Source organism: Bos grunniens, chromosome 2 (assembly GCF_055505025.1).
Source record: "Bos grunniens cultivar Pamir isolate PY7600 chromosome 2, Bosgru_T2T1.0, whole genome shotgun sequence".
NCBI classification, from domain to species: domain Eukaryota; kingdom Metazoa; phylum Chordata; class Mammalia; order Artiodactyla; family Bovidae; genus Bos; species Bos grunniens.
This window is the reverse complement of record NC_141166.1, coordinates 21,930,557-21,938,127: the sequence shown is the minus strand read 5'-3', so window position 1 is coordinate 21,938,127 and position 7,571 is coordinate 21,930,557. Positions and strand designations below refer to the sequence as shown.

At 42.2% G+C, this 7,571-nt stretch overlaps 1 long non-coding RNA gene across 1 annotated transcript; it reads right to left on the bottom strand.

Moving 5' to 3' along the window:
• Positions 1–1,366: 1,366 nt before the first annotated feature.
• Positions 1,367–5,445, bottom strand: LOC147377750 (uncharacterized). Its single transcript, XR_015141406.1, has 3 exons — positions 4,805–5,445; positions 3,619–3,796; positions 1,367–1,645 (listed from the first exon to the last, which is right to left on the bottom strand). It is a non-coding gene; the product is annotated as an uncharacterized LOC147377750 (long non-coding RNA).
• Between the last annotated feature and the right edge of the window lie 2,126 nt (positions 5,446–7,571).

Here is a 7,571-nt window from a genome sequence, read left to right as displayed (position 1 = left end):
AGAGTTAGACTGTGAAGAAAGCTGAGCACCAAAGAATTGATGCTTTTGAAGTGTGGTGTTGGAGAAGACTCTTGAGAGTCTCTCGGACTGCAAGGAGATCCAACCAGTCCATTCTAAAGGAGGTCAGTCCTGGGTGTTCTTTGGAAGGACTGATACTAAAGCTGAAACTCCAGTACTTTGGCCACCTCATGTGAAGAGTTGACTCATTGGAAAAGACTCTGATGCTGGGAGGGATTGGGGGCAGGAGGAGAAGGGGATGACAGAGGATGAGATGGCTGGATGGCATCACCAACTCAATGGACATGAGTTTGGGTGAACTCCGGGAGTTGGTGATAGATAGGGTGGCTTGGCATGCTGCAATTCATGGGGTTGCAAAGAGTCAGACACAACTGAGTGACTGAACTGAACTGAACTAAAGAAACATATATGCTATTATATCATAACTTTTCATGGTTTTTTTTCCTAGTATTTTGAAAATGGCATTTAGCTATAATTAATTTCCTCTATGCCTCTGAATACCATATCGTATACATTTAAAAACATTATTCTCTGAAGGGGTCCATAGGCTTTGTCAGACTTCCTAAGAGAGCCCCCTGCGACCCTTGCCACAAAATATATGAATCTCTGCTCTGATTGAAGACCCTCCACATAGAAAAGTGAGGCAATAGAAGTGGAGCTTTCACCTTAAGAGATATTATATGTGTGTTCGTGCTCAGTCATGTCTGACTTTTTGTGACGCTATGGACTGTTGCCCACCAGACTCCTTTGTCCATGGGTTTCTCCAGGCAAGAGTACTGAAGTAGGTTGCCATTTTCCTTCTTCAGGGGATCTTCCCCATCCAGGGAATGAACCCATGTCTCCTGCATTGGCAGGCAGGTTCTTTACCACTGCACCACCTGGGAAGAGATGTTAGTAAATCATAAATAATTAAATAATCTTATTCCTTCAGATTTGATATCTCCTTCCTCATTTCCCTTAATCCGGTCATATCTGTCCATCAATGTCCTCAAAAAATTAAGTCTGTGTGAAGGAAGGCTCTGATACAAGACAGCTAGGTTGGAGATTTTTTTCTTTCTAGCCTTTCTCTGATCAAAAATTGCCTATAAACTGTGCAAAAGTGTTCAATGCATGTTTTTATTTTCAATTCATATATTTCTACCCTGTATCGCTCCAGAAATATTTTTAGGGATTATTAGAATGAGTGAGTGTCTTTTGGGATCAGCAAGGTGATCTTATTAATTATAGTGATGGGCCATTCGGCAACTCCTAGCAGCTTTGCCCTAGACTCTCCCCTCAAGCCTTGCTTTCGTTACAGGTCCCAAGTGCAAGTTCTTCCCAGAGCAAACAGCTAAGAAACAACGAGCACCAACATTGAAAGCCATTTAATTTCTACTTGATAAGGAATAGATTTAGAAATTCTTGCTCCAGATACTGCTTTTATTCCAACTGTGTATTAATATCAGGAAAGTTCTTTCCCAGTAAGTTTGGAATTTGTGTCTCACGGAAGATGACCCACTTCTCTGTAGACGTCTTGGTGGAATTAGACTCAGGTTTACCCTGAATGGCCATGACCAAGTAGAGTTCCCACTTTGTTCCCATAAAAGGTCCCGTTTTTTACCATAATTTCTCATGTCCAACTAGGAGACTGAAATTAAGAGAGAGAGAAAAAAAAACAAAAAGCTTCGTGAGTGTGTGTTTAGTCCCCCAGCCATGTCCCATTCCTTGTGACCCCATGGACTCTGCCAGGCTCCTCTGTCCATGGGATTCTCCAGGCAAGAATACTGGAGCAGTTTGCCATTTCCTCCTCTAGTGGATCTTCCTAACCTAGGGATTGAACCTGGGTCTCCTGCATTGCAGGCAGATTCCTTTACCACTGGGTCACCTGGGAGGCTAATTGATTTAACGCTGACCTTGTCTTAAATATTCACCCGTATTTGATTGGTCTTCAAGTAGCCTCTTTCTGGAAATTTATTTTTTTTATTTAAATGACTGCCCAAATAGTTGCTCCTAAGATTCAAGCCTTTGTCTTCCTCAATCATATTATTAATCCAATTCCAAATCATCAAATCATATCATGACACACAATGATGTCATTTGTATAGCTATTCCGAAGGTCTTTATTTTTTAGTATTAACTTTCTTTTTTTTTTTTTTTGGCTTCTTTGAGGGCTTCTCTCTAGTCCTGGTGTGTGGGCTTAGATGCCCTGCAGCATGTGGGAATCTTAGTTCCCTGACCAGGGATTGAACCGTGTCCCCTGCAGTGGAAGGCAGATTCTTAATCCCTGGACCACCAGGCAAGTCCCCTTGTCCTTATGAATTTGATTCGTTGTCTCCCAAAACTCTGCTGTGAGGGAAAAAAAGAATACATAAATGGTTTTCCTGCCCTATCTCTGCCAAATATAAGCAGCAAGGACATGACCAAAAGCAAGCAAGCTTTTGTCCTAGCTGACAGTAGACACACCCAGGCCACACCAAGCCTTGCCGGGACGCACTCTGGAAGGATCGCTCTTTATCTGGTCAGCCTTCTGGGAGGATCTGAAACTCATAAGAATTTCATTGATTCCATCTGGTACAAATATGTCTGTAAAAAATCCGAACAGACTCTTCTACTCAAGACTTTATAAAGAGTCCATTGAGAGTGATGAAACCCACACTATGAAGTAAAAAAACTGGAGAGAGGTGACTAACTAATTAGTGTAAGAATGTGTGCACACACACCAGCAGAACCACAGCTAGCACCACCACACCCCGAAAATAAACATCAGATACTGTTCTATAAAGTTCTGATGTTCACGTCCAAGCCTTCCTTCACTAAGTGAAGGACCTGTCCCTGGCCATGCTTGTGTGCATCCTTTGCTGCTGCCCTGGTTCCATTCTGTCACCTGAAGACCCATTTCCAGGAGTTCTGGGAATGTTTCTCTGTAGCAAGGCATTTTCTATCCGCTGCACAGATCTTCAGTCTGCAGTTGCCTTAAGTGGCCATTTCAGGTGTTCGGTCTTTATCAAGCAGAGCCCTACTGGGATTGTTGCATTCGCTGCCCTCTGAAACACAGCACTTGTTTGACAGGGCTCTGTGGCTAGGCTTGGTTGTGGCCACTCCAGCTCTTTCTGCCTCTTGAGGGATCTCACCCTCTGAGACTCTGTGCAGCCTCCTCCAAGGGACTGCAGCATTTGGGAGGGTTTTTAAAGCAACTGATTTTAACTTACAGATTGGATCCAAACTGAAAGAGGTTTCCCAGACATGGAATTCTTGATGGTCCCTGGCAGGCACATTATACAGACTCCCAGGAGCCCAGGCTCAAGGCTTTAAGAGTTTAACCCCTTTGTTCCCATGGACTGTTTGGCAACACCAGGGGTTCTCATCCATGGGGTCAGGACATCATGGGTTTTAGGTATAAGATGTATTGAAAAGAGTTCACTGCTAATATTGCAAAATAACTGACTGACTTAATAAGAACCAATTCCAAGTTATTCCTTAACAAGGCAATTCTATTTAACACTCACACTTTCTTTAGTGGGAGAGAGAGCTGTACATGTCAGTACTGGGAATAAACCATAGCCTAAGGCCTATTTTATCTATGCCTCAGGCTTTTAATTCTTGTGACCATAAAAAACTTACTGTCTATAATTCCAGATTCCACTCTCCTCCTGTTCTGATGTTTCAATGAAATCTGAGCACATCCAGGCAGAATGCAGCATATGGAAGTGTCAGCTCATCATAGCAGGTGAGTAATGAAGGGGGAGAGAAGAAAGTTCCAAATGCCTGAGTACTCTTGTTGATCAGTTTTGTAATCAACCTGCATAACACAAACCCAGAAATATCCATTCGAAATCTGACCAGAAGAAATTGCCAATATTAGACCATTTTTGACCCACAAAAGCAGCACTTTCACATGGGTCCATTTAATATCATTCACAGTGCATTAAAACAACCTGGGAAAGAGACCAAGAAAAATCACCCAGCCCTACCCGATAGGTCTGCATCAAGGAAAAGAGGCTGCCCGCAATGTTTTTGTTTTGTTTTGTTTTATTCCATTTTTAACCAAGAGGACTTCAACAATATACAGTGCTATAAAAGTTTCCTTGTTTTTATCCATGTTTGGCTATATACATCTGAGAATAGCAATGGAATTTCTTCCTCAGCTCTGGGCCCTTCATCACTCTAAAAAAACAACAACAAAAAGTGCATCAACAGAATTTAAGAATGGTTGGTCTAAGTCCTCTTGAAATGGAAAGCTATTATTTTAAAGTTTCTGAGGAATAAACGATCCCTTAACTTAAACTTTTCTGACTGAGTTGCCCCGATCAGTACAGGGTGCTATTACAGCTGCCACTATAATTTTGACCCCAAAATACAAAGAAAAATGAGATAATGTGCAAGAAGGGCTTAGAAGAATGATTCTATTCTTTTCCTATTTTTGTTGTGTTTTCGTTTCTCAAGTTAATCTGATTGCTGTTGTTGCAAGGAGGGTATTCATCGAATATATCATAAATACGTATTACCAGGCTCAAAGTTCTTCAATGTGGGGAAAAGTTCCTTAACTTATTTACCTGTATATATGGAACTAGGTAATACTCCATTGCCTAGATCATAACAATTACTATTTCCAAACAAAGCTGTGACTGTAAATAGTTTAAACACTTTAGGATTAGTTTTTAATCCTAAACGTCCACAGACACAGAAATTCTCAGCTCCTCAGGTCTTGCCTTTTAGTTACAAACTAAACTCTACACATTGTGGAAATACCTTAAACATTTTATCAAGACCAGTGAGGATCAGAACACGTATTAGGAGATGTCCTTACCTGCTGACATTTCCAAAGGATTTCAGTCCTCTAGGAAGAAGGAAAAAATGGAGAGGGGGAAGAAAGATGTTTAATTGGTTGTTCCTTGACTGCTGAACAATATCCATGCAATTTATCTTTTCAACACAACGGTGGCAGTGTTGATGGTGTGAGTCTGCGTGGCTGCTATAACAAAACACAGCAGACCGGGTGGCTTAAACAGCAGACATTTATTTCTGGAGACACAGTTCTGGAAGTCGGCAGGTCCGAGATCAAGGCGCCAGTTGATTGAGTTCTTCATTAGGGACCCCTTCCTGGCTTGCAGTAGCTGACTTCTTACGTCCTCACAAGGTAAAGAGAGGGAGAGGAGAAGGGGGAGCAAGGACTCTGCTGTCTCTGACTCCATCATGCAGCCTCTTCCCTCATGACCTCATCTAAATTGGGTCTAAAGATCCAGCAGTGCTCTCAGTCATCTCCAACTTTGTTGTGACCCCATGGACTGTAGCCTACCAGGTTTCTCTGTCCATGGGATTCTCCAGGCAAGAACACTAGAGTGGGGGTGCCATTTCCTCCTTCAGGGGATCTTCCTGACCCAGGGATTAATCTGAGTTTCCTGCATTGGCAGGCAAACTCTTTACCACTGAGCCACCTTGGAAGCCCCAAATGCTGCTACTTTGAAGGTTAAAGCTTCAACATGTGACCTTGGCAGGGTTGGGGTGGGGAGGACAAATCAGTCCACAGCACTAGTTAACAACAACCAAAAAAAATCTTCAAAGTTCTAATTCATTTAAAAAGCAGCTTTCTAGATATCTGAATTTAACAAATGAAATACAAAGATGGCCATTCTAAAACAAATGTCTTCAATGTATGTGTAAATCTCACATCTATAGTAAACTACGGCCACATACCAACAAGTTTATATTACCTTTTCCTTTTAGTGTTTATATTTCCTTACTGCATACTTATTCTCCTGGTCCTTTTTTTTAAAAAAAAAAAAAAAAACAATTTGGCTTAGTGTGCTAAAAATAGCTTGTGTGCACTGTTTTTCCTTCTAGCTTCATTGTTACTAACTGATTTCTAATAGTCTTGGAGACTGGGTAAATCTCCTGTGAATGCAGTAAGCATATTTGATTGAAACTGATGCAGATTATCACAGCCCTGGATTTGGGGGGCACAGTCCTTCCCACCCCTTGAGCCCTGCCACTCCACCCCTCCTTAATCAGATACTCTTTGGGGATTTATTTCTGCCCCTGTAGAATCTGGGTATTAAATGCTCTGAGTTGCTATAGTTAGAGAGGCTCTATTTTTAGTTACAAACTGTTTCCCTGAGATACATACAGCTGCTGATTAACACTAGGAGCCTTTCTAACAAAGCTTGTGTTCTCAACCTTCCTTTTCAATGCCCGATAGGCCTATAAGCGAAAATACAAACACTGGTTATATTTAGTTTTCTCCTCAACCATGTCAAACCCTAAATTGAGAGGAAGTTATAAATACCCTGCAAGGAAAAGGCACTCTCTTCTTTAAGTAGGATTTTAGTGCCCCGCAGTGTTGTGGTATAAAGGGTTGAGAGGAGCCTGTATTAAAATAAGAGATTGAGTACATTTAACCTTTTGAATGGCAACCCACTCCAGTATTCTTACCTGAAATATCCCATGGACAGAGGAGCCTGGTGGGCTACAGGCCCTGGAGTTGCAAAGAGTCAGACACGACTGAGCACCCAACAAGCGGGCAACCTTTTGAAAGTATTCTCCAATACGTGGAGTTGTTCACACTTTATGGCACTTAAGATTATCTAAGACATAGTAAGCATTCATCCAATATTTATGCCATGCAGAAGAACTGACCCTATGTAGCAGATATTCCAAAAAGGCTTACTGCTTGAGTGAATACATCCTTTGGCACAGTTAACCCTTTGAGATCAGAGAGAACCTTCTCTGTAAAGAATTCCTTGGAAAGGTGGACATCGCCAGCCCACAAAGCATCCAACACGTTTCCAGCAATGAATCCAACCACCCATTTGCAAGGTGTTTCAGCTACATCCTTGGTGGTGATAAGTTTCTACTTGCAGAGACGCAAGGAGAGGCAATCTGGGTTTGGAACTCCTGGCTTGTGAAAATTCTGGTACCCACCACCAGCCAGTCACCCCTTGATCATCCCTTCTCACTCCTCACCAGCTTGTAATTCATTTCCTAATTTCTCTTGGGGGCCCGGTGATGAGCACCTGGAACCCACCCAACGCTGTCTGCAGCACCTCTTTCATCCTTCTCTAAGGGGTCCCGCACATCATGACCACCCACACCCTCAGGCTTTCACTGCTCACTGCAGTTGAGGGTACATTGTAACATGAGGGTAGTGGCCTGGCACTCTGCAGGCTTTTCTTTTAAATCCAGGCTCATCTCCTTTTACCTGGAAGCAGGTTAGGGAGTGCTTTGAGTGAGTTGTTTCACCTCTAAACTTTGATTTCCCCATCTGCGGCATGGGAGGAAAAACCTACTTCATGATAATGATGCAAAATAATTAATGTAACTATTCTAGTTCAGTTCCCAGTGCTGGAAGGAAATGCTCTGTAAGTGGGCACCCATGTTACTCACAAGTCTGTAAATTTCACCTCATCATCATCCAAAACCTTGACATCTTCCTTTTCTCTCAACTTCTATTATGCATTAGTCTCTCCACCTCCCCCAATTTTTCCTTTCTTTCCTGCTCTTTGCCCAACTCAGAAATCAAAACAAGGCTCTTACTGATCCTGATAACAACACTACTGATACAGCCACAGACAAGAAAA